The sequence below is a fragment of the Furipterus horrens genome, unplaced genomic scaffold, assembly GCF_987537825.1.
Source record: "Furipterus horrens unplaced genomic scaffold, mFurHor1.1.pri manual_scaffold_3, whole genome shotgun sequence".
Classification (NCBI taxonomy): Eukaryota; Metazoa; Chordata; class Mammalia; order Chiroptera; family Furipteridae; genus Furipterus; species Furipterus horrens.
The window spans coordinates 15,292,626-15,318,399 of NW_028327173.1; the positions used below are offsets into that span (position 1 = coordinate 15,292,626).

General features: G+C 46.4%; 1 protein-coding gene and 1 pseudogene across 1 annotated transcript in view; one reads left to right on the forward strand and one right to left on the reverse strand.

Moving 5' to 3' along the window:
- The first annotated feature begins 8,469 nt into the window (after nucleotides 1-8,469).
- Nucleotides 8,470-25,774, forward strand: part of NCMAP (non-compact myelin associated protein) — a 38,739-nt gene continuing 21,434 nt past the window's right edge. Inside the window, exon 1 of the mRNA XM_090271492.1 lies at nucleotides 8,470-8,527. The gene's annotated coding sequence lies outside the window, so the exon portion shown is untranslated. The remainder of the gene's footprint in view (nucleotides 8,528-25,774) is intronic.
- On the reverse strand, nucleotides 22,900-23,740 carry LOC150014366 (rho-related GTP-binding protein RhoN pseudogene; annotated as a pseudogene).

Genomic DNA, 25,774 nt, shown 5'->3' on the forward strand with positions numbered 1-25,774 from the left:
CGTTTTGAACCAAGACCATTGGAGAAAAGTTAGAGTTCAGGGAGATGACAGTTTCATGTTGGCTGAGTTGCTGGAATAGTTGATTTGTTGTAGAAGATGCATTGTACATTTTTATTCATGGATTTATAAGCTATTTGTATCATATATCTTCTTTGGAGCAATGCCTGTTTGGCTCTGTAATGGGCTAAATAGTGCCTCCCACCCCAAATTCATGTCTGCCTGGAAACTGTGTATGTGATATTTGGAAATCGGGTCTTTGCAGAGGTAATTAAGTTAATGTGAGGTCCTATGGGATTAGGGTGGGCCCTGGATCCAGTTTGGCTTGTGTCATTATAGGAAGAGGGAAACTTGGACACAATACCCACAAAGGCAATGACATGAGAGGACCAAGGCAGAGACTGGAATGATGTTCTACATGTCCAGGAATGCCAAGGCTTGCCTGTGACCAAACCACCAGAAGCTAGGGGAGAGGCAAGGAACAGAGTGTCCTTCAAAGCCCTCAGTAGGAAACAACCCTGCCTACACCTTGATTTCAGAGGTCAGGTAGACAAAAAATAAGTACAGATAGTAAAAATGTGAATACAAAATTATTAAACAACTTAATCATATATTACATGTAATGGTTATAACATACAAGGTCTGTCTGGAAAATGTCCTATAAAATATACATTCTATAGGTGTGCTCTCCCTCTCAGGAACAAGCCCGCCCCTTTCGCTTCCCCTCTTCTCCCCCACCCCCCCAGGTGCATTACCTCAGCTTCTCTCTCTCCTAAGTGCCAAGGGCCCTTCTTTTGCTTCTGTAACTTGTTTCCTGAGCCTACACAGCCCAGCTGGCCCACTTCTACTACCTCTGTAACTTTCGAAATAAACCTTCTGTTATAATTTGGGGATAAAATATATATATATATATATATATATATATATATATATATATATATGTGTGTGTGTGTGTGTGTGTGTGTGTGTGTGTGTGTGTATATATATATATATACACATTGTATGATAACATGATACATGATTAATCAGAATAATATCATGATACATGATTATGTGATTAATTCCATATAAGAGATTATAAGTGTGTATGTATTTTTATATATAACTTTGAACTCTAAAGAGCAGTATTACATATTCTTTTCATGCATATACTAAATATCACTAAAAATCATCAAGCATTAGGCAACAAGAAAATTTTCAACAAATTACAAAAAGCTGAAATCCCATAGTCTTGCCCTGGCTGGGTAGCTCAGTTGATTAGAGTGTGGTCTAGATGGGTTTGATCCCCAGTCACAAACAAAACTCAGCCAATGAATGCATAAATAAGTGGAACAACAAATCTTTCTCTCTCTCTCAAATCAATTTGAAAAAAATTTTTTTACGTAATCCCATAGTCTTGTTTCTTCAGGCTGGATGGCCCAACAACAGAGTGGATGACTTAGCAACAACAGAAATGTATCTCTCACGGGTCTGCAGGCTAGAAGTCCATGATCAGGGCACCTGCAGATCCATTGTCAGGTGAGAGCCTGTTTTCTTGTTCACAGATGGCTGGGTTTTTTTTTTTTTGTTTGGTTTTTTACCTCACATGGTGACAGCTTCAAGAGAGCTCTCTCTGAGGCCCTTTTTCATAAGGACACTAATTCCATCCATGAGGGCTCCACATTCAAGACCTAATCACCTCCCAAAGGCCCCACCTCTAAATACTAACACACTGAGAATTAGATTTCATATGAATGGGGGTATGGGGGACATTGTCTATAGCACCCACATGCTGCCATATTTATTGACCATAATGTAATAAAATTAGAAATAAACCATCAACGGATAGAAAAACAAATCTAACCACTTGGAAATTCAAAAGTAGCATTCAAATATCTCTAGTTAAAGGGGAAAACAAAGCTGTTTTTGGAACTGAAGAGTGAGTTGCTCTCTGTGAAGACCTGTGGGAGGTGACCATGGTGGCATTCCGAGGAAATGCATAGCACCCTTAAGTACACTGTTGGAAAACCAAAAGGCCTAAATCTAAATAAACAACACATTTAACTCAAGAAGCTGGGAGGTGGGGGGACAAAACAAAGGCTTGCAGGAGAAGCAGGATTTTGACCGAGTGACAATGGATGGACTGGCATGGGAGCACATGCCTAATGTCTTCTTACAGGGACACCGATCATATTGGATTAGGGCCCACCCTTTAAAGGCCCTATCTCCAGATATGATCATATTCTGAGGTACTGGGGGTAGGACTTCAACAAATGAATTTCAGGAGCACACGAGTCCGCCCGCAACAGAGAATGAATTCGGAATGGCCAACAGCTTGGTCCTCACAAAGAAGTCGCACAGTTTCTCAGTCCTCAGGAAGAGAGACACCCCAGCCTGCAAGAGGGTGGGAGGCGGGGCCGAGATGCAATGACATTCCTGTGGGGGCTCCCAGCACTGAGGGGAATGAAGTACTGAGCGACCCTCGGTGACACTGCCTGGGAGAGGAAAGATCTCAGGCCCGGGTGCCAGCCCTTGGGCAGGTCGCTCCCTCTCTGTGGCCAGATGAAGCTCTGACTCTGGTCACACGTTAGCGTCTCCAGGGCAGCTTGTGAAAAGAAAAAGAAGTGAATGTCTGGCCCCACCCCCAGAGACTCTGGTTCAGGGGACTCTGCAATGTGACCTTCACCTCAGCAGTTTTTCAAAGCACCCGGGTGATTCTAAGGGACAGCCAGGACTGAGACCCCCCAGGGCAGAAGAATGTTCGAGTACCTTCCAGCTCCAGGCCATGATTCAAGCTGACCTGGGTTCTCCATCCCTGGATCACACATTCTCAGGGCCTTTAAAATCTCTGTAAATGCGTTCATTTAACAACATGTCCATTTACAATATTATAATTACTCTTTATATTTGCACAGCCCATTAATGTTTGGGGAAGTAATCTTAGGAGCATTAACTTCTTCACTGCTCATCACAACCCTTTGAAGTGGACAGTGGGCAGATACCACTGTCTCTCTTCTCCTTTATTTTTCTCCAGAACACTTACCACCCTCCAACGTGCCACACTAGGGGCTTATTTATGTTTATTGTTTTCTTACAACATCAGAATGTAAGCTTCATCGGGGCAGGGATTGTCTCTATTGCTCACTGCCGGCACGTAGCAAGCACTCACTAAATATTGGTTGAATGAATGAATAAATCAAAAAAGAGTAACCAAAAGCCTAGAGAGTTTAGGAGACCTGCCTGAGGTTACACATCAAGTAAATGGAGTAGCTGTGAACTGCATCATGTGTGTGTGTGTGTTCTTTCCACTCTAGCTATAGGTTTCCTACTATGACTGATATTAGGATGGACCCTGGAGGTACCAGGGGGGAGGGGAATTCAGCAGCTGAGGTAGTTGCATGTGGGCTAGAATCCTAGGGAGGTGGGGAAAGAACAGTTTCTTGCAAAGGTGAGGAAGAGCAGCTTCTGTCGATGGCTAAAGGGCTAAACTTAATTTATAGCCTCTCATTTTCATTTTGGAAAGAGAAGTTTTCTCTTGTAGTTAACTGGAAATGATTTGTGCTAACACACTGACAGTGAATCACAGGATACCTAAAAATGTAACATAAAAATAAGGAAATTGCCAGGTAATTACCTGGACTGGCTGTTCAAAGGGGTCGTCATGTCAATCAAACTTCCCACGGAGCTGGAAGAGGCCAACCTGCCACTTCACAGATGAGAAAACAGAGGCCCAGGGAAACCAGGTGACTTGCTGGGGTTACAGATGCCTGGCTCAGGCTCATTCACTCTTTTCTTCCTGGATCTCCACCGCGTGGATGTTCCTGGTAAAATGGGAACTAACCCCAAAGCAGGACAATAGCTCATGGAAGGAGTGCCTGGCTCCTCTGGACCTCCTCTCTGGGTACCACACATTTATCTGGGGAAGAGCCACATAAAAAGTCTCACTGTGTGCGCTGTATATATTTAAGAACCATGACTTTTTCTGGCCTTGGCTACTCTCTCCACTCCCTTGGCTGAGAGACAAGAATCGATTTCAAAATCAATTGACCTGGTCATGTTTTTTCCTCTCTCTCTCTCTTTAAGATTTTATTTATTTTTAGAGAGAGGGGAAGAGAAGGAGAAAGAGAGGGAGAGAAACATTGACGTGTGAGATAAGCATCGGTTGGTTGCCTCCAGTACGTGCCCGACCAGGGAGCGAACCTGCAGCCCAGGCATGTGATCTGGCCAGAAATCAAACCTGTGACCTTTTGCTTTGCAGGATGACGTGCAACCAACTGAGTCCTACGGGTCAGGGTTTTTCGTTGTCGTCGTTTTTGTTTTTGAGACCAATTTAATCAATGTGGCCTTGGATTTCTCTGGATTCATGATTCTCTGTGCTTCGTCTCCCCCCTGAAATTGCACTCTAATCCTACATGACATTTGTCTGGTTTCCCTAGCAACCATCTCAGAAGCCATAAACAGCGGATTAAGGTTTAGAGAGGAGAGACTGCACAGTCGTGGCCAGGAGATAAAAACCCTGGTGCCCAAAGGTGGTTTGCAGCAGCACCCTCTGCTAACAGGAAAGGGAGAAACACCCTTGGCTAACTCATGCATTTGACGATTTTCTATGTGGAAAAAGCAGGGTGTGTGTCTGTTATTTTTAAATCTCCCAGCATGTAAGGAATCCATATGGCACATCTGAAACAAGGGTGGTTTGTTGGGTAATTTTATAAGCAATTTTCGTTGACTTACGGAACTGTTTTATATAAACATTATCATCTGTACCAAAAAGAAAGAACATGGAAAATCACCACATTTTATTTATATTCCACCAGTCACTTCAAATCTTAATCAGTATACAGCCATATATTTATATAGTTGTCAGAATTTGCACATGCCATTTCCACTTTCTATTTATACACTCATGGAAAAACACACTCTTGTGTCCCCTCTACTCAAAATACCCTACTTTACTTCTGACTCTTTTCGTCTCCAAATGTGGGCAGAAGGGAGAAGGGTTCCCATATCAAGCAATTCTCTGCCACCAGCTGGGTGTCCTACAGTTTAACTTAATTCTGACACCACCTGGAGTTAGCATCAGATCCCATAGGTTAAGTGCTCAGTCCCACAGAACTGACCCCACCCCCACCCCCACCTTCAGTTGCCAATCGGAAGTCCAGGTTCTCATCTGTGGTTCTGATGACCCAGTATAAATCAGAGGTTCCCATGATCCTCTCCTTTGGTTTGATTAATTTGCTGTAGTGGCTCACATAACTCAGAACTGTTTACTTACTAGATTACCAGTTTATTACAAAAGATATTAAAAGATACGAATGGACAACCAGATAAAGAGATACATTAGGAGATGTCCAGGAAGGTCCTGAGCACAGAAGCTTCTGTCCCCGTGGAGTTTGGGGTGTGCCACCCTTCTGTCATGCAACCGCATTCTTATTTGCTCTCCAAACCCTGTCCTTTTGAGTTTTTATCGAGGTTTCATTTTATGTCAGTACGATTGATTAAGTAATTGGCCATGTGACACCTGGTAATAATTGGTATTGTGGTTTCTTCCCCTGAGTGGGCAATCAAGGAGGATTGTGGGAAATCACATGTGTAGAAGCTTAAGTAAAAACCATATAAAGGCTGTAACCATTCACTAGAAAAGAGCCTTTCCCTGGCTAGAGAGGGTTCACTCCCATATCTAGGGATAATGAAGCCAAGAGAACCAAGGCTGAAGCCTGGTTCCTGGAAGAAATGAGGATTTGGTGAGTTGGTATGACTTTGACTTTGAAATTTGTAAGATAGGTGTTTCCTTTGGAATTAAATATTTTAGTGTAACTTTCGTTATGACTGCACATAATTATTAATTGGTAAAATGCAATATTGACACTTTCTGTATGATTAGAGTCCCTATTCCTTTTCTTTCTTTTTCTCTTATTCCTGTCTAGGGCTGGGAGTAGGGAAGGGACTAGCTACTGGGAGCAAAGAAAGAATTAACTTGGAACTTTTGAGCTGGCCCCTAACATTCTGTATGGACTGCTTGCTTTTACAATGTGTTAGCAGAAATCAATGCATTATAAATGTAGAAAGTGGTTATTTACCTTGGTTTGCTATGTTAAACTTGTAAATACAACAGATCATGGCATTCCTCTTTAAACAAATTGGGTTTTCCTGCCTTTTTGCTTGAACACTTCAGCTGCAGGAAGGTATGGGGTCATTTCAGGATTTGGTCTCTCTCTAATTAAGAGGATCCTGATGGTCAGGTTTTCCACTTATTTCCCTGGATAGTTTGATGGTCAGTGTTGGCTCTGGTGGGTATTCCTGGTTTTAGGCTTTCTCTTGTTTCTCAGAGGATTTATCAATTTTGATGCCGGAAACTTTCTCTTGCTTGCTTTGCTTATCTTTCTTTGTGTGGTCCATTCAATTCTTTGTTCATGACCACCAAGAGCCTGGACTATGTCTCCATCTGCAACACATCACACAATGGAGTATTATTCAACCAGGAGAAAAGGAGAGAGCCTCCTATTTTTGACAACATGGATAAACATTGAGCACATTATGCTAAGCAAGATAACTAAGACAGAGGACTGCAAGTACTGGATAAGTTAAACCTGTAAAGAACAGTAAAATGGTGGTTACCAGGGACTGGGGAGGGGTGGATAAGAGTGATGATGTTTAAGGGTACAAACTAGTAAGGAGTGGTAAATAAGCCACAGAGAGCTAATGCACAGTATAATGAATATAGACAATAATACTGTCCTATAATGATGTAATGTGGTAAATATTGCTGCATCTGCAATTATATTGCAATATAAAAATGTAACAAAGTAATACATTTTACACCTAAACTTACACAATGCTACGTGTTAATGTATTTGATTAAAAACAACAAAGAACACCATGTGGCAGTTGGGTTACTGATGAGGAACCTCATGCCCTGAGCAGCAGGCTTCCATGACCGGAATCACCAATTCCCCCCACTTCTGGCTGAGCTGGATGCAAGTCACAGACCTTCAGGTCTCCGCTGGAATTTACACCCAGAGTCTGAGCCCAAGGAGGCAGGGAAATGCGCCTATGGTGTCACAGGTAAAGGCGGAGGTCCCCTAGCTCCCAGTCCAGAATGAGCCTAACCCACTGGCCTTGATTTATTCCTCAGGCAAACCAGGAACAGGTCATCTAAGTTGCCACATCAGGCAAAGGGAACAAGACTATTAAGTTATATTCTATGTGAAAAAAAAAAAAAAAGCCACAATTCAAGCCAATTGTGCTTTATTATCTAGGCATCAGACATACAAATATTCAGGCATTTCTAACGTGTCTGGGAGATGTTGTGAGTTATAGTAAGAAATATGTGTTTTGGTCTTCATCCATGGTTCCTGGCTCACAGCTCCCCCAAACCTTGTAATTCCCAAATGATCAGAGTAACAGGGGCACCTTTTGTTATAATATTTGGCTTTTGTCTTCAGTCCCTGAAATAGCTTCAGAGTGATAAAGGTGAAATGGATGTCTTCTATTATTTATAACAAATCCCTTTCAACCACACCTGAATTTATATTAATGAAGTGATATTTGGAAAGTCTCTGGTTAAGGATGGAAGCTGGTTGCCAGAACCAGCCAAGTGATTAGACAGTTGGATGTTCAATGTTGGGTGCCCACCCCACCCCCCACCCCCACATCCGGGGAAGGGAGAGGGGCTGGAGGTTGACTCAATCGCTAATGGCCAATGATTTAATCAGTCATACACAGGAAAGCACCGTGGACTCTCAATTCTCAGGAGCTCCAGAGGAAGTCACCAAGGCTTTGACTGCATCTTACCAGCACCCAGAGCCAAGCAATAGGCCCATGGTTCTGTTGCTCACCTGCTGTGTGAGTTTGGACAACTCACCTCTGCTTCCTGGGCCTCAGGTTCACTGCTTGTGAAAGGAGAGGGGCTAGGATTACCCACCCTAAGGTAACTTCCCGGTTTCTGTAAATATTGATTGAGGACCTTATTGCTGCGGAATAGTGTTCTGGACTCCAGGGATCCAGAGGTAAACCAGTCTCACGGGAGAGAGAGGTCAATGAGAAGTCCTTGATTCCCCAGAGTTTTTGGCACTTTGCAGCTGTCAGACCTCCTTGGTGTGGCATCGTGACTGTCCAAACCCCAACATGCCCCCAGACCTTTCAATCAGAGTAGCTCGATCCCTCTGTGAAGACACCTACACAAACCCCCGGAATCTCACTTCTGGCCTGGTGTGTTTGTAAGGACCCTTCCTCCCGCTTTGCCTTCGGAGCAGTCTGACCTGGAAGATGTGGTCTGGTGGCCTGGGCTCCTCCCGGGGCCACAACTAGAATCCCCCAAAAGACCCAGGCCCGGGAGACGCACGAAGACACCGCGGGGAGGCGCTGCCACTCCAGTGCCCGCCGGGACCCTGACGCCCCCATGGCGGCCCCCAGGCCCGGGCGCCCGCATCACCTGCGCGGGGCGGGGCGGGCCGGGGGCGGGGTCCCTCGACGATTAGTACCCAGTCCGGCCCGTGGCACCAGCGGGAGACCGAGCGAGCTGCGGACCAGCGCGTGGGACTCACCGGAGCAGGTAACAGGCTCAGGGTGCCCGGCCCAAGCGGGAGGCTCGCTGTTCACCTGCTGGCTTGCAGGAGAGCCGGGGTGGGGGCGTGAGCGGCCCCGGTGTCCCCTCTCCCCCTTCGTTGGCGGAAGCGCCTGGCGTCTGCATGCGAGGGCGGCGGACGCGGGCGGTGGGAGGAAGGTCGATCGCCTCCGGTGTGGCGATAGGGATGAGGCACATAGACGTGCCCAGAGCGCGCAACAGCCTCCGCCCAGCGCGGAGAATCGCCCTGAGAACCAGCCCGCGTTCGGGGGTTGATGTTCCAGACATCCAGAAAGCAGTTAATTTCCTCGTCCCACCTCCCGGAAAAAAGGGGTTGAGTCGGCCAGCCAGGACGCAGAAGGGATTTTGAACCACTCAGGTCCTGTGTTTGTTTCTCCTGGAAAAGGGGCGTCTCATTGGCGTTTCGACTCGTGGTCTGGAGCGGAGCCTCCTTACCCCGCAAAGATCTGCGGTTCAGTGAAAGGAAAACCCACACTGGGGGAGGAACCCGGGGTTCTTAGTTCAGAGCAGCAAGTTCAGTAGACACGTTGGGAGCAGCTCCGAGGCGGGGTTTTGGGGGGCAGCTCACCGGACTAGCGGCTCCAGAGGGAAGACACGGGCTCGGGCTCCGCCTCCGTGGTCTGGGTACACTGGAGAGAGGAGGAGGTGGGTCTGTCAAATGCAAGGGCTGGTTTGAAGGAAGCCCTCTAGTCGTGGGAATCCCCACCTTGCCCCTTATCCCCCGCCCCCCCCCCAACTTTGCCTTGGGCAGGACCTCTCATTTCCTTATAGTTAAGTTTGATGTGCTCCTTAAATGAAACAATTTCTTAGGCAGACTAAGTCAGATAATCCATCTAAAGTGCCTAGTACAGGTCTGTATATAGTAGGCTGGTGCCTGACCTATAGAGTAGGTCTCCTAATATTTGTTGAATAAATGAGTGATGAATGAGTAGGCAGTCTATGCTTGGCACGTGGTAAGTATCAACAAATAGTGAATTTAGGGATGGCCAGATTCTAACAGATCGCTGTGGCTATGGAAGTGTCTAGGTGGCTGGACCAGTGTAAATCTGAGCCCAGTGTAGCAGAGTAGGGGCACCTCTGTAGGGGAGGAAGAAACTTTCTTCTACCCTCAAGGTTCTTTTGGCTGGTCTAATAATCAAACAGAAATGAAACGGATTAGCACAATAACCAAATTTAATAGGTACATATGTGTGGAAACTTGCATACATGAGAGTCAGAGACCCCACATGCGCAACAGGTTTGGAGACAGAAAAGGAACATAGGACATCCTGAGCTAGGGACAAGGTGAGAGACCTTGGGGACTTCAAAGGGTCGTTGCGGGCCGAAAAGAAGAGCGGATGTTTAATAAATAAAAGTTTGTGCCCTATAGATAGGTCAAAAGACGTTATTGCTGATAATCTCTTATGAGCAATGCTCCTAATTCTTCTAGGTAGTTGGGATGGAGGGCAGATGTTTCTCTGGAGCCCACAGCTAAAGTTGCATTTGGTTCAAAACAATCTGCATAACCACAGAGGCACATCTTGGAATGACTCATTCTGAATCCCCAGTCCCCTCTCTTAAGGAATGGGTGGGGGAGTAACATGATAGTCAGCTAGAGCATGGAGATAGGGAGGTCATACAAAATCCTGGAATCCTGAACTCCAGTAACTATATGGGAGATGAAGGAGCTGGAACTATAGGTAGGTCAGGTGTCTTTCTCCTGTCCTCTGACTGTCCGCCCCAAGGTTACAGGGGTAAGGAGAGGGGGGAGAGGCTCCAAGAGACAGTAAAGAACCATGGGTACCCGATAGAGCCAGAAGATGGAAAGGGACTCCCAGGACCCCTGCATGTGGGTGGGGCATCCCTCACCTTGTCCCTGCTGGTCAGCTTGCTAGCTGGTGGTGAGGTAGCTGAAGGGGGCAGTGTGGTGCCAAGCAAGCCCTCTACCTGGTATACGGGGTGAGCTGGGCACACAGTGGGCTGGGCTAGAGGGCCTTGCTGGTCCCTGCGGGGATCTGCCATTACATATTAACAGCCCTGGGAAGGTACCTGCACTCCATATCACTCCACTGTGGACCCTGGTCACTCCTCCTGCCTCAGGCCGGAAGGGAGCTGTGTCCTTGAGGTGGAGCCACTCTAAACAAAGTTAGGGGTCTTTAGCTTTTCTGATTCCTGGCAGGCAGCCATGGGGGGTTTTCATCTCCTGGGGTGAGAATCAAAGGTCTGAGGGGGAGGTGAGAGACCTGGGGAACATCTCAGCAGGTGACAGGAGACAATGTACCCATCAAAAGAGCCAAGTGTGAAGCTTCTGCTTATAACACGTTCCAGAATTGTTAATAATTTGCCCTTGACACATCAGTCCCTGAGACCCTACCAGGGTCTGAGAGGGGGAAAGCACTGTCCATGCTGACCACCCCACCCCCACATTGCTCCTGGGACACAGGGTCAGAGAGCATTAGAGCTGCAGAGACCCTTCATGCTAATAGAGGGCTCCCTCCATTTAAAGGTGGGGAAACGGGGGTCCTGGGAGGATGAGAGATGCTCCATCATGGAGAGTTAGGGGGGACTCCAAGTCTCCTAATTCCAAGTGCTCACGTCACTACAGTGGGCTGTGAAGTGTTCTAGGAACTGAAAATGCTGCAACACTTCCCTTGATTTTCCAATCTTCCAATAGGAAGGTTTTTTAAAAAAGATAAAGTAGGTTTTAAGCTGCCCAATAAGCCCTTTTAATTTTAAAAAACAAACAAACTCCATGTCCGGTGAAAATAAAGACCCCAAATTACCTATGTTTATTTTTTAAAGGTATGTTTGATATTGAAGGAAAATAATTCAGAATAGGAACTTCTCTAACCTCGCCTGATGTCTGTGGGCCAGAAGGGCCTATGTTAAGATGCACACTTTGCAGGCTGTCGTCCCAGGGCCTCTGAAGGCAGCCCGGGGGCAGCAGGGTGTTTATTTCTCCTGGACAATTTTCAAGTCCCATGAATGCTGCTCCTATCAGTTTCCCCATCTCCATCCATCCGCCTTCTGATGCCAGTGGCATCCTGGCCCCTGGCATCCCACTCTTTGCTTTGGGGTCTGGCAGGATGTATCCCTCTTTGTTTTCTCTCAGATGAATTTCTTATCAGACAGACAGATCTTAGGGAGGCAGGAGGAGGCAGGAGGAGAGGAAGGGGAACCTAGCAAAGGCAAGAGTTGGCCACTCAGCCTCCAAGGATTCCTGAGCAGGGCTGTGTGTAGGTAAAGCTGAGGAGGTGGGGCCAGAGTGTGGCTGTGGGGCTGGAACTTCTGTGGTTTGAAACTCCTGCAGGTAGTGGCTGAAGTTTGGCCTAAGGAAGCGGGTGTGCCAATCTCTAAGACAGAGAGGCCTGTTCTTCAGCCAGATCCCAGTCCTGTTCAGAGAGATGTCCTGCCTGGTTGGGGCCTTCAGTAGGGCTGCCAGATCCTATGATACCTGCTGGGGGCCTCGAAGGGCAGGAGGGGTAGTGTCAGAAGTACTGATCATGGATTGGTACAGACTCTGGGGTGTCAGCGAGCATTGCTCCAGGGCAGCGTTGGGCAGAAGTGCCAGCAGTGAGGATGGGGCAAAGAGCAAGGACTTAAGGCCTCTGCCTTTTTTGTTTTTTAAGATTTTATTTACTTATTTATTTATTTAGAGGGGAAAGGAGACAGAGGGGCGGTGGGGGCAGGGGAGAGACCAGCAATGTGTGGTTGCCTCTCGGGCGCCCCCAACTGGGGACCTGGCCCACAACCCAGGCACGTGCCCTGACTAGGAATCCAAGCGGCAAGTCTTTGGTTTGCAGGCCGGCACTCAAGCCACTGAGCCACACCAGCCAGGGCTGACCTTTTCTTTGAGCTGTGGGATTTTATTCAAGCCACATAATTTCTCCGAGCCTCAGTTTCCCAATTTATTAGAGAGGATACTATCCGTGGCAATCAATAAATATTAGTTTCCCTTCTCCTTTAGAGAAGCATGTGTCTTGGGGCCTATTGAGCCAACTTCTAGGATCAACAGCCTCAGGATTTTTAAACCCCTCCGCAGTTCTATCAGCCTTTATTCATTTGTTCATTCATTTGTTCATTCATTCCACTTCTTCAGGGCTAACACCTGCCCCGCGGTCTGTGCTGGGAATTCAGAGACGGCTCTTTTTGCTGCTGTCTGGTTTCTCAAAGCCCCCAGCACAGTGTGGCCTCGCTTTGGCCTCAGTCATTTGTGCAATAAAAAGCAGCTATGTAACTCGTTCCCCCACTGCTGTACCCAATCTCCTAACCCCCTTCCAGGTTTCCTAAGGTTTTTGCCTGCTGGTCACACAGGGAAGTAAATGGTTAACTCCTCTCTGCCCAGAGCTTGCTGGTGCCCACACAGCGCTAAATGCTGCACGAGCCTCCATCCCTTTAACACCCACAGCATCCCAGAGAGTGAAGAGTGTTCTGCCCTCATTCAGAGACATAGGCAACGTGCTGGCCGTCACAGAGCTGGCCAGGGATGCGTTCTGACTTCCAGGGCCCTAGGCAGTTTGGCATTCATAGGCCCCTTTCTCCATAAAAAAAAAAAAAAAAAAATTTACAATTATGCTAATGACGGCATTGGTATATTAAAGCATTTTCTTCAGCCTAAAAGTTTCTTTTTTCTTTTGATTTTGAAAGAAGTGAAAACATTTTTGTGGGCCCTGGGCACTTGGCCTCCTGTGCCCAGTGGAGACATGGGGCCTGGATCTAAGGGGGAGTGGCTGGGATTCCAGCCCACGCCCAACGCTGTGGAAGTTCTGATCTCCCTCCTCATTGTACTGCCCTTTGCAATTAAAAAAAAAAAAAAAGACAAACAAAACTGGGGTAAAGGGACTAGTGGTATTAATAGTTCTCTCAGGAAAATGGAACTCGATTTGTTTGTCTTCCTTGTCTTCCCACCCTCTTCGCTCCAGTCATAGACCTTAGGTAAGCGAAATTGGCTTGTCCCAAGGACAAAGGGGATTCATGAATCTTTTAAAAGCAGTTCCCAGTGCCTACCTAATCCCCAGTAACAACATCATTGCTAATAACAATAATAATATTAAATATTTTCGAGAGCTCTCAGTGTGGCAGGCATTGGGTGAATCGCTCCTGAATGCATTGTCTCCTGAAAGCCTCAGTCACCCTATGGATAGATACTATGATAACCTCCATTTTGCAGATGAAGAAACTGAAGCTTAGAAAGATTTAAGTGAGCCCTGGCTGGGTAGCTCAGTTGGTTAGAGCGTCATCCCAATGCGCCAAGGTTGCTGGTTCAATCCCAGATCAGGGCACATACAAGAAATAACTAATGAATGCATCAGTAAGTGGAACAACAAATCGATGTTTCCCTCTCTCTCTCTCTCTCTCTCTCTCTCTCTAAATATATATACATATATATATGTATGTATATGTATATACAGAGAGATAGATAGATATACATATCAAAAAATTTTTTAAAAAGAAAGACTAAGTGAGTTGGACCAGTGGCAGTGCCAGGACTGGGACCTGAATCTGTTAGTTTGTTGTTACAGTGTAACCTCCACGAGGGCAAGAATTATTTCCCGCTGACTGCCCATCACCCAGCACAACACCTTGGTACATACAAACTTTCAATGTAGAATGAATGAGTATTTGACTGAACTCTTAAACTTCTCCACTGTCCTGCTCTTCAGGGAAGCTTGCCCGGTCCAGGGGCTGCCCCTGTAGGGCAGGACTGGGCAACCACAGCCCAGAGGTTGTCTGGGGTCGCTCAGAGCCCTGATGAAGTGAGGAATTGAACAAGAGGCCAAGGCTCAGGCATCCACTCTCCCATCAAGGTCCCCTAACCCCAGCCCACCCCACCTGTGGAAACCACTAGACGAGTCTACCTCCTGCACAGGCTGCTTCTCCCCCGGAGCTCAAAGGTATAGCCTGATATGCCAGAAGGGGGTGGCCAAGGGTGTCTGTGCAGCTTTCTGCCCTGGGGCTCATCTTTTTCCTCTCCATTTATGCCTTTGGCCCTTCCCCTGGACATATTACCACAGGTAGCTGGTACACCAGGGAAACGTGAACTCACCCACCAAAATAATCAGACACCTGAGAAGTACTCCTACTACAAAGGCAAGGCAATAAATCAAGCTGCCTGTGCCATCTGACACAAAATTATGGGGCCAGATGGACCAAGATTGCAAAGTAAAGATGATAATTAAGGCGATAAAGGAAGAAATTCATAAAATAATGCAAGAATAAGAAGTTATGGGATAATTGGAAATAAACATAAATTTATCTTTAAAAAAGTGATAGGAGAGAACCAAGTGAAAATGTTAGCTATGAAAAATATAATATTTAATGTAAAAGACAATAGGTAGCATAAATATCAGAATAAATACAGTTGAAGAATTAACTAGTAAATAGGCAGATCAGATTGAGAACTCCCAAATGAACCAGCAAAAGATAAAGAGATAACAAATAGAAAAGCAAAGCCAAGAGGTATGGATAATAGAAGTAGGTGTCCCAAAAGGAAGGAAAAATAAAATGGGAAGAGAGAAAATAATTGAAGAAATAATGGAGGTTAAATGTCCCAGAATTAAAGAAAAATGAATGAACTCAGATTGAAAGGACTCGTGGTATAGCCAGTAATGGAAATAAGGAAAAATCCACACACAGAGATTGGGTGAAAATGAGAATAGGAAAGAGAAAAGGAAAGAAGAGAGAAATAATATTCTTTACAAAAGAACAAGAATCAGATTGACTTGTTAGTAATAACACTTGATGAAGGAAGGCAAAAAGTAATGTTATTAAGAATTGAAAGAAGAAAAGAAAGAAAAAAAATAAAGAAAAAATTCAATCCAGAATTTTAAAACCAGCCAAATTGTCATTCAAACATGTGACCCTAATAAAAATTCTTCAGCAAATAAAACCACAGATGGTGGAATACACAAAGACCCACACTGACAATACTCATGGGAGAAAGAAATAATAAAAGAAACAAATCCAGGGCGTCCTGCCAGTACAGGTGTCTAAGTCAGGGGCCAGTGCAAGAAACAGAAGCAGAACTCAATATTTTAGGTAGCAAGGGATTTTACGCACCTAGCTCTTTAAAAATATGGGAAAGGCTGGAGAATCCCCAAACACTGCAGAAGTGGCCAGGTTGGGGACAGTGCACTGGCACCTGCCGGGATCAGGAAAGTGGTAGAATCCCAAAGCTGCCCATTCTGCCTAGAGTCAGGGAAAAGGAGGAGACAGGTGCTTGGAGGTAAGACTGAGAAGCTCATGGAAGACATTCATTGCCAAGGCAAAGAATTAGGGCTTTATTCTGTAGCCCGTCAGAAGCAACTGATGATATTGGAATGATGGAGAGACACACCATGCAGAAAGCTAAGGTTGTAGCAGCTCTATAAGTCTAATTCCTTTTCCAACACGTGGGTCCCCAAGGAAGAAGGCTGGTGGTTTCTGTTCCTTCATAGTAGCATACCCCAGTCCAACGATAGAGGAAAAACCACACTACCCCCAATCCACGAAGCATTTGTTAGACAGTTGTTTGCTGGGGGCGGAGCCAGCCCAGGCACTGTGGAAGTAAGTCTACCATTCATAAACTACTGGACTATTCTGGAAATTCCAGTATTTCTACATTCACTCCATAGCTTCCAGGTCTCTCAGACTCCTTGTGAGCCAAAAATTCTTTGCTAGCACTAGTATTCTGGTTATTGACTAGAAAATTATGGTTTAAGTCCAAGCGATGTAAAAGCCCAAAGGAGGGTGTGACTTGCCCCTGGAGTTGCATGAAACTGAGTGAGGGGATCCAGAGCCCAGAAAGTTAAGTTCAAAGCCAGCCCATCCTTGGGCATTTACTTAAGCACATCCCTTTCATGCAGCCTATATGTGTGCATGCATGCATGGATTCATTCATTCTTTCAGGTGCCTTCTAAGTGGCAGACCCCATGCTGAGTGCGCCAATGTGGCCATGACTAAGGCCGAGAGCTCCTAGAACAGAAGACAGATGTATCTACTGATTATAACACTTTCATGTGCTAAGTGCTGTCTCGGAGGTCCAGTACCTGTGAGATGCTGTGAAGATTCTCAGAATAGACAGACCTACTTGAGATGGGTAGGGAGGCTTTGGGCAGGTCTGGAAGGAAAAGGGAACAGACATTTGTAGTGTGCTCTATGCTAGGGGGCTGATGTGCATCGCCAAATGACTTATGCACGCAAACCCTTACATGTGCCTGGTCTATACAGTAAGGCTAAGTCATGGGCATTTATTATTAACAACTATTATCTCATTTGATTGTGCAACAAGGAACAAGACAAGAATCACAAAACCCAGTTTACAGATGGGGAAATGGGCTCAGAGGAGTTAAGTCACAAGCCCAAGGTGACTTTCACTGAGCCTGAACTCAATCCGAGGTCTAACTCTAAAACCACCAGTGCACAAAGGGAGGACATTACAGGAGAGGGGACAAATACTGTCAGGGGGAACTCAGTAGTTCCAAATAGCCAAGGTGCCGTGTGTGGGAGTGCCAAGATAGGACGGGAGAGGAGCATGAAGAGCTTTGAATGCCAGGCCGAGGAGGGGAGCAAAGTTTATTCTCTCCGCAAACAGAACTGACCAAGGGTTCCACGACTCCCAGCCCACACTGGAATCTCTCCTCCCAGGTCACTCTACCAAGAAAACTTGTCACCTAATGTCCACATCTCTCGGGGAAGGGCTGGACCTGGAACATGGGTCTCCTGACTCGCAGCCAGTGCTCTCTCCTCACCCAGCTTCCTCCTTGTCACGGCCCCCCTCTCAGGCTGTGGTGTTTGCTCAGAACCTGGGCAGAGAGCACAGAAATATTTATTTATGTCACTGCCAACCCTGCCTCCTGGAGGCCCCCAAGGGTTACCTCACGGAGAAGTTCAGTTACATAACCCCAAGTTGACACAGCAGGAAGGAGAAGGAAATAGATTATAATTATTCTTTTTCCTCAGTCTCGAATACATCTTGAAACTGGAAAGGTTTACATTTTCCTCTCATCTTCTTCCTCCCTCACCTATTGACCAGAGTCTCCAGGAATGTTGGTGGCTCTAGACCAGTCACTATTTTAGCCTTAATTCTGGTGAGACCTGGGGTTTGGGGAGATCTTCTTGGAGGTGGGGGAGGGGATTGGAATGAAATTTATTAAAGAGCTGTTTTGTACCAAACATTCAGCCAGGGGCTTTATATCCATTAATTCCTTTTACCCGAACAGCAACTTAATGAAGGAGGTCCCTTTTTTTAACCTTCACGTGCAGAAAAGGAATGGAGACACAGAGAGGTTAAGTAACTTTCCAAAGGATACCCAGCAAAGCCAGGTCAGTCTGGCTGTGACACTCTTGACTTTTCAAGCATCTCATGCAGAATTCTTGAAAGAGCAAGGTATGCCAGCTTCTCCCTATGGAGGAAGTTCCCAATTAATCCCAATGCATCCCTCACATCTAATCTCCATTCTGGCCTTACCTGTCCCATCCCCTCACCAAATCTTATATTTCCCTTCCTGAATGTGCTCATCCCCACCTCCTGCCCCGCAGTCTTCACTCCCACTGCTCCTCCCAGCTAGAATGTTGCTGCTCCCTTCTTCACCTTACTAAATCCCAGTAAAATAATAATAGAAACGCTCATTCATTGAGCACAAGTTTTGAAGTGAAGTGGTTAAAGGCATAAACTCTGAGGCCCTGGCAGGTAGCTCAGTTGGTTGGAGTATTGCCTCGAATGCCAACTTTGCGGGTTTGATCCCCTGTCAGGGCACATACAAGAATCAGCCAATGAATAAATAGATAAGTGGGACAACAAATAGATGTTTCTCTCTCTCTCTCTCTCTCAAATCAACTTTTAAAAAAGTACTGGATACACAATATTTAAAAAAAATAAGAAAGAAAGAAAGCATGAACTCTGGAGTGTTCTGCCTGAGTTTCATCAAGTTATACCCCTTTTTCTGGCTGTGTTACCTCAGGCAACTTACTTAACCTCCCTAAACCTCAGTTTCTTCACCTGTAAGGTGGAGATAGTGATACTCTCCTCATAGGGTTGTTACGGAATGAAATGAGTTATTATAAAATGGAAATAGAAACTATAGAAATAAAACATTTTTGTAAAGCGTTTAGAAAAGAGCTTAGCACATAGCGCTTATTAAATGTTTATTCTTATTATTGTGCCCTCAAAATAGGGAACAGACATGAAGTCAGATTCCCTGGTTCACAACCCACTTCAATTAGTGACCTTGGACAAGTTACTTAACCTCTCTGCGCCTCAGTTACCTCATGTACATGTTTTAAACTGTAATATGCTTTTTCCTTAGGGCGGATGAGACAATCAGTAAGCTTAAGTTACTTAGGAGAGGGCTTGGTATGCAGAACCAAGTAAATATGACCTATTAATAGATTACTGGGATTCAGACCAGGTCTTTCTGACCCCACAGCCCAAGAGTTTAATGACCACATGGTGCCACTAAAGGCAGCCTGTCCTCTTCCCCAGTCCCCTGCCCGGTACCCTCTCCCTCTCTGTGCTCCATGGCACTCATGGCCTGTCTTGTGTCTCAGTGTCACATCTTCTTTACTGTGGCAGCCACATGTGGTGGGAAGGCACGAGCCAGACGATCTGTACTTGATCCTTGATCGATGCTGCAGCTCAGGCAGCAGTCATTGAATAACCACTGCTCATTCATTTAGCCAGTCATTTATTTCACTCAACAACCACGTGTTCATATTTACAATGTTATTTACAATGTGCCAAGCAGTGTTTGAGGCACTGGGGATTCAAAAGCCGAGTACAAATTGGCAGAGCCCCTACACTAATGGAGCGCAGGATCTGGCGTGGGGCACAGCCATTCATCAAATAGAAGATGCTAAATACAACTGGTGGTGACATCCTTTACTGTCAGAGTGTACAGCATAGGCATTTGAAGTAACATTTGGGTTAAAGTATCATAAGTGTCTGTAGGTGAGAAAAGAGTGCTCTGGCACATGTAAAGGCCCTGTGGCAGGGATAGAAGGGACTGACAGGGCTGTGCTCAGACAGGGTTGAGACTGGACAGGTCTACAGGATCTAAAACCAGTGGGAACTTTTTGATCATCATAAGTTCTAGTTTGAGGTAGGCTTGAGCCCCCCCGCCAAACGTTTTAATTTCTTTTAAAATCAAGGGGGGGAACTTTTAGGGTGGGAGAAAATATTTCAATTATTTTTCTCACATCAAAAAATATAAAATGTTTAGAGGCCCTGAAAATGTATTATGGTAGGAGGTCCCCACTAAAGTCATGATGTAGCCCTGACCAGTTCTTCATTCATTCAAACGTACTTATTGGGCAAAGTACTGTCTATCAGTTCTTATTTGATCCTTACACTCTTATTAGCTGAACATATACCTCTTTTTCCCCTCAAATGAGGAAAATGAAGCTCGTGGAGGGCAAATAAATTGACCACAACAGTGAGTTTAGAGGTAACAGGTGTAGGATTTGAACCCAGTTTCATGTAACTCCAAACCATTTCCTTCAGTACACCCCACTATTTGTAAGTTCATCATTTTATTTTGGTCCTCACAGCATAAGGGTGGAGCAGTTACTCCCTTTTTAAAGCCAAGGAAACTGAGACCTGGCAAAGAGAAGGAAGTTCGTAGTTCACAGTCACCTGGCTAATCAATGAGGGAGTCAGGAACTAGCCCCCCCTTACTGAACCTTCTCTAGTGCCCCACCATCTGTCCAAAGCCTTTCCTGACCCTGCCACCCCACCACCACTGTCTTCACCCTCCACCCTCACTGTGGCCACCCTCACCACTGCCACCCTACCCCCTTTTGTCTGCTCAGATCTGTGAAACATCTAAATCCTGCTTCAAAACAAAGCCGGTGCTGGTGCTGCCGCCTGAGAGGGAGGGAAGAACAGAGAGGCAGCGGGCCAAAGCAAGAGTGAAGGTTTAAATGAAACCTTGGGTCCCCCAGACAAATGCCCCTCTGTATCTCGGGGCCTGTTGTGACTGGCCACAGGCCAGTCCTCACCGCGGAGGCTTGAACGGCTGGGATAGTTTCCCCACCTCCTATCCTCTCTGCAGTCCAGTGCTTGCCAGGCCCCAGTTTGGGCAGGAAAGGGGAAGGGTGTTCCTTCTGGAATGGAGGGTGTGGGAGGCAGGCAAGCCTTGGGAAGGCTGAGGGGCCATGTCCTGAACCAAACCAGGAGTCTCAGAGAGTCACAAGATGGAAGGAGCATGAGAAGGAGGTCACTGGGTCCCAGCTGTGTATTTTGCAGGAGAGCAAATTGAAGTCCAGACAGAAGAAGTGACTTGCCCAAGGTCACACAGCAAGTAACAGAGGTAAGACTCGAACCCTGGACTCCTAACTCCCAGCCCAGGTTCTTGCCCCCTGCATTAAGCCTCTCTGTTGGGGTTCCGGTGGCAGGTAAGGAGATGAACTGTAAAGCCCAGGACATTGAGACTCAAAGAGAGAATGTCACGTGTTAAGATTGCAGAGTAGTAGGTTTCTTTGAATTTCATATTCAAGTGCAGACACTCCAGACAGAGTTTACATCCTTTACTTATTTATTGCAAACACTTTGTTGTTAGCCAAGCCCTTGAAAAATGTGGACAGAGAGGCAAAGAATCAAAAGTGAGACCACTATATGTCAGCATTAGGAACAAAGTCAGGTTATTGGAATTTGTAAGAGGACATTGGCCTTGATTCTTACAAATAATAATAAGGATCTGCCCAAGAGCACTGGGGAGTCAGAGCACCTGGTTCCCAGGAGATTGCTGGCACTCTTTTATGTTTGTTTTTTACCCTGTATTCTCACCCCAATTTTTTCCCCAGAAGTTTACAGTTGACTTATTCATGGTGTACAAAACTCAATCACAGCTACATGATCTTGCTTTAATAGGTGGTTTTTAGATGTAACTCAGGAAATCAGAAGTAGCTAAGTCGGTTCTTTTTAGAAATCTAGTGCAGTTACATCAGCAGGGTGATCCACAGCAAAGCTAAGGCGGGTAACACAGGGCCGGGTGGGATCTCACTCACCAGCTGCGGTTTCTTCAGGTTTGGTTTTGGTTCTTGCGGTTCTTACTGATCTTGTCTTGAATGAATCAGAAAGGAGTTCTCCAAAACTCACCAAATGAACCTTCTTCTCTCAGTGTGCCCCTGGGTGGCCTTGCTGGGTCTCAGTTTCCCCATTTGTAAGGAGAGGGCATTGAGCTTAGTAGCTTTCAGACAGGGTTCCACAGACTCCATGATCGATCACGAGGGGTTGTTTCCTAGGGCCACCACAGTGGGTGTGGGGTATGGTGGAAGAGAAATTGTTGGGGGGCGGGGGGAGGGGTTGGTTCTTTAAGCCTTTTGGAAGAGATTAGTTGTTTTTGTTTGTTTTTTTTTATCATAAATTAATCCCCCAAACCCGCCAACAGAAAAGCAGATCTCTTTTCAGTCTGGGAAAAACATCAGAAAATCTACCTGTTTCATTTTTTCTTGGCTGGTGGAGTCCCCCTGCACTTCCCCCCAGAGGGACTGGTCGCCCCCAGGCTGCTACAGGGCGATGGCCCTGGGCACTCCCGTTCCTGGATCTCATTCCCTTCTCATGCTCCGCTCTCACCTCCCCTTCAGTGGGGCCTATCCTCTAGGGCAGCCACTTTCAGCCTTTCCATCCCATGGCATACAGAAGCTAGTTACTAAAATTCTGCCACACGCCAAAAAATGTTTTGTAATTTTTGCTAATCTGACAAAAAAAAAAAAAAATAGGTAGACTTTTGATTCATTCACACCAGATGGCTGTTGTTGTGTTGCTGTTGTCATTTTCTCGGTTTGACAGTATAAGGGAATTTTTTTCCTGTGGACATGGACTTTATTTGGGGACTGTTGGGGGAAGAGAGAGAGGAGCTAATACGGGAGAATTTATGGGGGGAGGGTTTCTCACCTTGCTTTTTAATGTAGTGCATGTTGCTCCGGGGGCTTAGGATGAGTGAGAACAGCTGCAGAAGTGGGAGGAGAGGAAAAGGGAAGGTCAGGGAATGGACACTTTCCTTGGGGAAGGTAGCCAGGACCAGGGTAGGGGGGCTGGGGGCAGGGTGGAAAGGCACCCTTTCTATACTGAGAGTCAACCAAGGTCACTGCTTGATGCCAGCTTCCCCTCCATCCTCCCCTCCCCCGCACTCCCCCCCCCCCCCCCCCCAGCTCCAGATGCCTGCCCTGCTAGCTCCCTCAACTTCCTCTGGAGAGGAGAGGGATGCAGATGTGGGGAATGGTGGCACCTTCTGCCTCTGGGTCCCTTGCCTAGGAGAATTGCTCACTCAGCCTGCCCTGAAGTCCCAGCCAGAGTCAGGACATCAGGAAGCCAGAGTGCAGGCAGGGGAACAACTATGCCCTTCATCACCCCTCCTGACACTCTGCCCCTTCCCGGCTCCTCACGTGAGGTTGCAACTCTTGGGTGGATCCTTGTGTATCTCGCCATCCTTCCCACCCCGCTTCCCTAATCTGGCCATCCCGCCCGCAGCGCAATCGCTGCAGTCCCTGGCTGCCCAAGGGAGACCACTGTGGCCATGTGGAAGACATCCCTGACGCTGCACTCAGACGCTCAGGAGGAGCCTTCCGCGCCAGCTCTGCGCCCTGCTCACGTGTAGCAGGATAAGATGCTGCTTGGACAGCTCCCTCAGTGTGGCCAGGTCGTCTGCGTGTCCAGTTTAGAGCCAACCAGTGCAACCTTGTCATTGAGGCAAAACTCCTGAAGTCTCCCTTTGCCACTTCTTGAGGACACTGTCCAGTGTTTCTGGTCAGCTACTGTCGAAGCGGATGAACACAGCGTCAGGATCGGGATAGGCCAGGGGCAGGACGTTATCACAGTAAGAGGAACCTGAAGTGTTCCACGTGCTCAGCTCCAGGCGGCGCTGACTTGTCCATCTCAAACCTCGCTGCGTAGTTCTCAAACATCGTGGGGACGTAACTGCCCAGGTAGATGTCCTTTGCGAGCACCTGCAGCAGCCTACCACACCCGGGCGTCCCCACCCCCGCGATCCTGCAGGAGCAGCTCTGCCCCTCCCTGTTCCTGGCCACGTCCTGGTTAGGGGCTGGCTCCCGCGCAGCCCCCCTTTCCGCGCCCGGCGCCCTCTGCCCTGCTTCCAGCCTCTTAGAAAGTCTTTCGCTACAGGGGTCTGCCGCCGCGCACCGGTTGAAAATCGCTGCTCTAGGAGCTTCCCGGGCAAAGGTGCACAGAAAGGGGTGGGGTGGATTTTTAAAAAATCCTTGCATGCCCCAAAATATCGTTATGCTTTCACTCAATATTTGGCTTGGCTAGCAGTGCACATCTAGGCTAGAAATTCTTTTCCCTCAGAATTTTGGAGGGTTGTGTCAGAGCTTCTAGTGCTTCTGCTGTCAAATCCAGTGCTATTCTGATTTCATCTGATTGTTGGCCCTTTGTATTTAACCTTAAAAACAAATCTATGGGCGTGTGTGGCGTATCCTCTTTATGCCCTGTGTTCTGCAAGGTCATGATAATGAGCCCTACTGTGAGTCTTATTTATTCATTGTTTCAGGGACTCTCAGAGCGCTCTCATTCTGAAATTCATATCCTTCATTTCTGGGAAATTTTTAGGTATTATTTTTTTGTTTGATAATTTCCTCCCCTTGATTTTCTCTGCTTAATCACTTCCAGAATTCTTATTAAGGTGTACATAATCTGTTCTCACCTACTTCCTTTTTTTTTAACTTTTTTGTTCCACTCATGAGACATTTTCTCATCTATATTCCAACCCTTCTTTTGAATTTTTTGTTTCTTTTGTCAATTTTTAATTTTCTAGAACCCTTTCTTGTTCTCAGAATGTTCTTTTCTTATAGCATCCTGTTCTTTTTTATAGATGTGTTACTTTATCTCCCTGAGACTGTTGAAATTTTATAGTATCTGTTTGCTTTAAATGCATCTCTCTATTTATTTGTTGTTGTTTTTTTTTTTCCCTCTCTCGCTCTCTCTTTATCATGTTTGAAGTTTTTATTCCCAAAGGTCTGTTGATCCTAAAAAGCTCATTGGAAAAAAAAAAGTTAATGGGAAGCTCTGGGTGTGGGGGGCAGGCTGTCACATTTGACTTCCCATTACTGATTGGCAGGAACCTGGTCATTTCATCAGAGAATTCTCTAACTTTGATCACTATGTATACGTCTGTTGTCTTTGGCCCTTCAGCCCCCGCCCAGACCTCCATTTCTAATCTCCTGCTTGGCACTTGGAGTTCAGGCAGCCCAGGCAGTTAAGAGGACATGGAGCCCCACAATACAGGATTTAGATTTTCCTTCAACCTCATTTTCAACCAGAGATTAACCATCGCCTGGGGATCTTGCTAAAAGGCAGGTTCTTATCCAGCAGATCTGAATGGAGCCCAGATTCTGCATTCCTAACAAGGTCCTCAGAGTTGCCACGTGGCTGATCCAAGGACCACACTTCCCATGGCCAGGGTCTAGAGCAGTGCTGCCCAATGGAACTTTATGCATTGATGCATGCATTCTAGACCTGTGCTGACCCATGCGGAAGCCACAGGCCACAGTGACAGCACTTGCAATGTGGCTAATGCGACTGGGACACTGAGCTTTTAATTTTATTTAACTTTAATTAATTTTCAGTTAAATGTAAATAGCCATATGTGGCTGTCATCTTCAGCTGTGCAGGTCTGCCTCCTGATTCACTCAGTGCAGAGGGTGAACTTACCATGTTCTGCAGGGTAGAGGAGGCCTATGTGGGGGAGAACTGAAGGAGGGAATGGCACTGAGCTGCAAGTTCCATTTTTCAGCCCCACGTGGGACCCTGACCTTGGTGGTATCTGCTGCCACCCATTCCTGAGCCTTCCTGGGGTTTCATCAGTGAGATTAGCTTTAATTAATTTTCGCAGTCAGCAGGTTTGGGCCTTGGCCTTTTCCCAGCTGTGAAGTCACACTCAACCATCAGCTTTTCCAGCTTTCAAAACTGGATTGGACTCTTTCCTATGTGGTTGTCTTCTCTCCTCTCCCTTTGGCCTTGTGGATTTACATGCCATGGTTCCTTTACTATCGTCTGTGAGGGATTTCAGGAGGAAGTAGGGAGGGATACTTCTGTTCCATCTGCTATGTTTAGTCATAAGTCCCTCCTGTATCTCTTTTAAAATCTTTTTATTTACTTATTTATTTAGTTTTAGAGAGAGAGGAAGGGAGGGAGAAAGAGAGGGAGAGAAACATCAATATACAAGAGATGCATGGATTGGTTGCCTCTCTCACACCACAATTGGGGACCGGCCAAGGCATGTGCTCTGACCAGGAATGGAA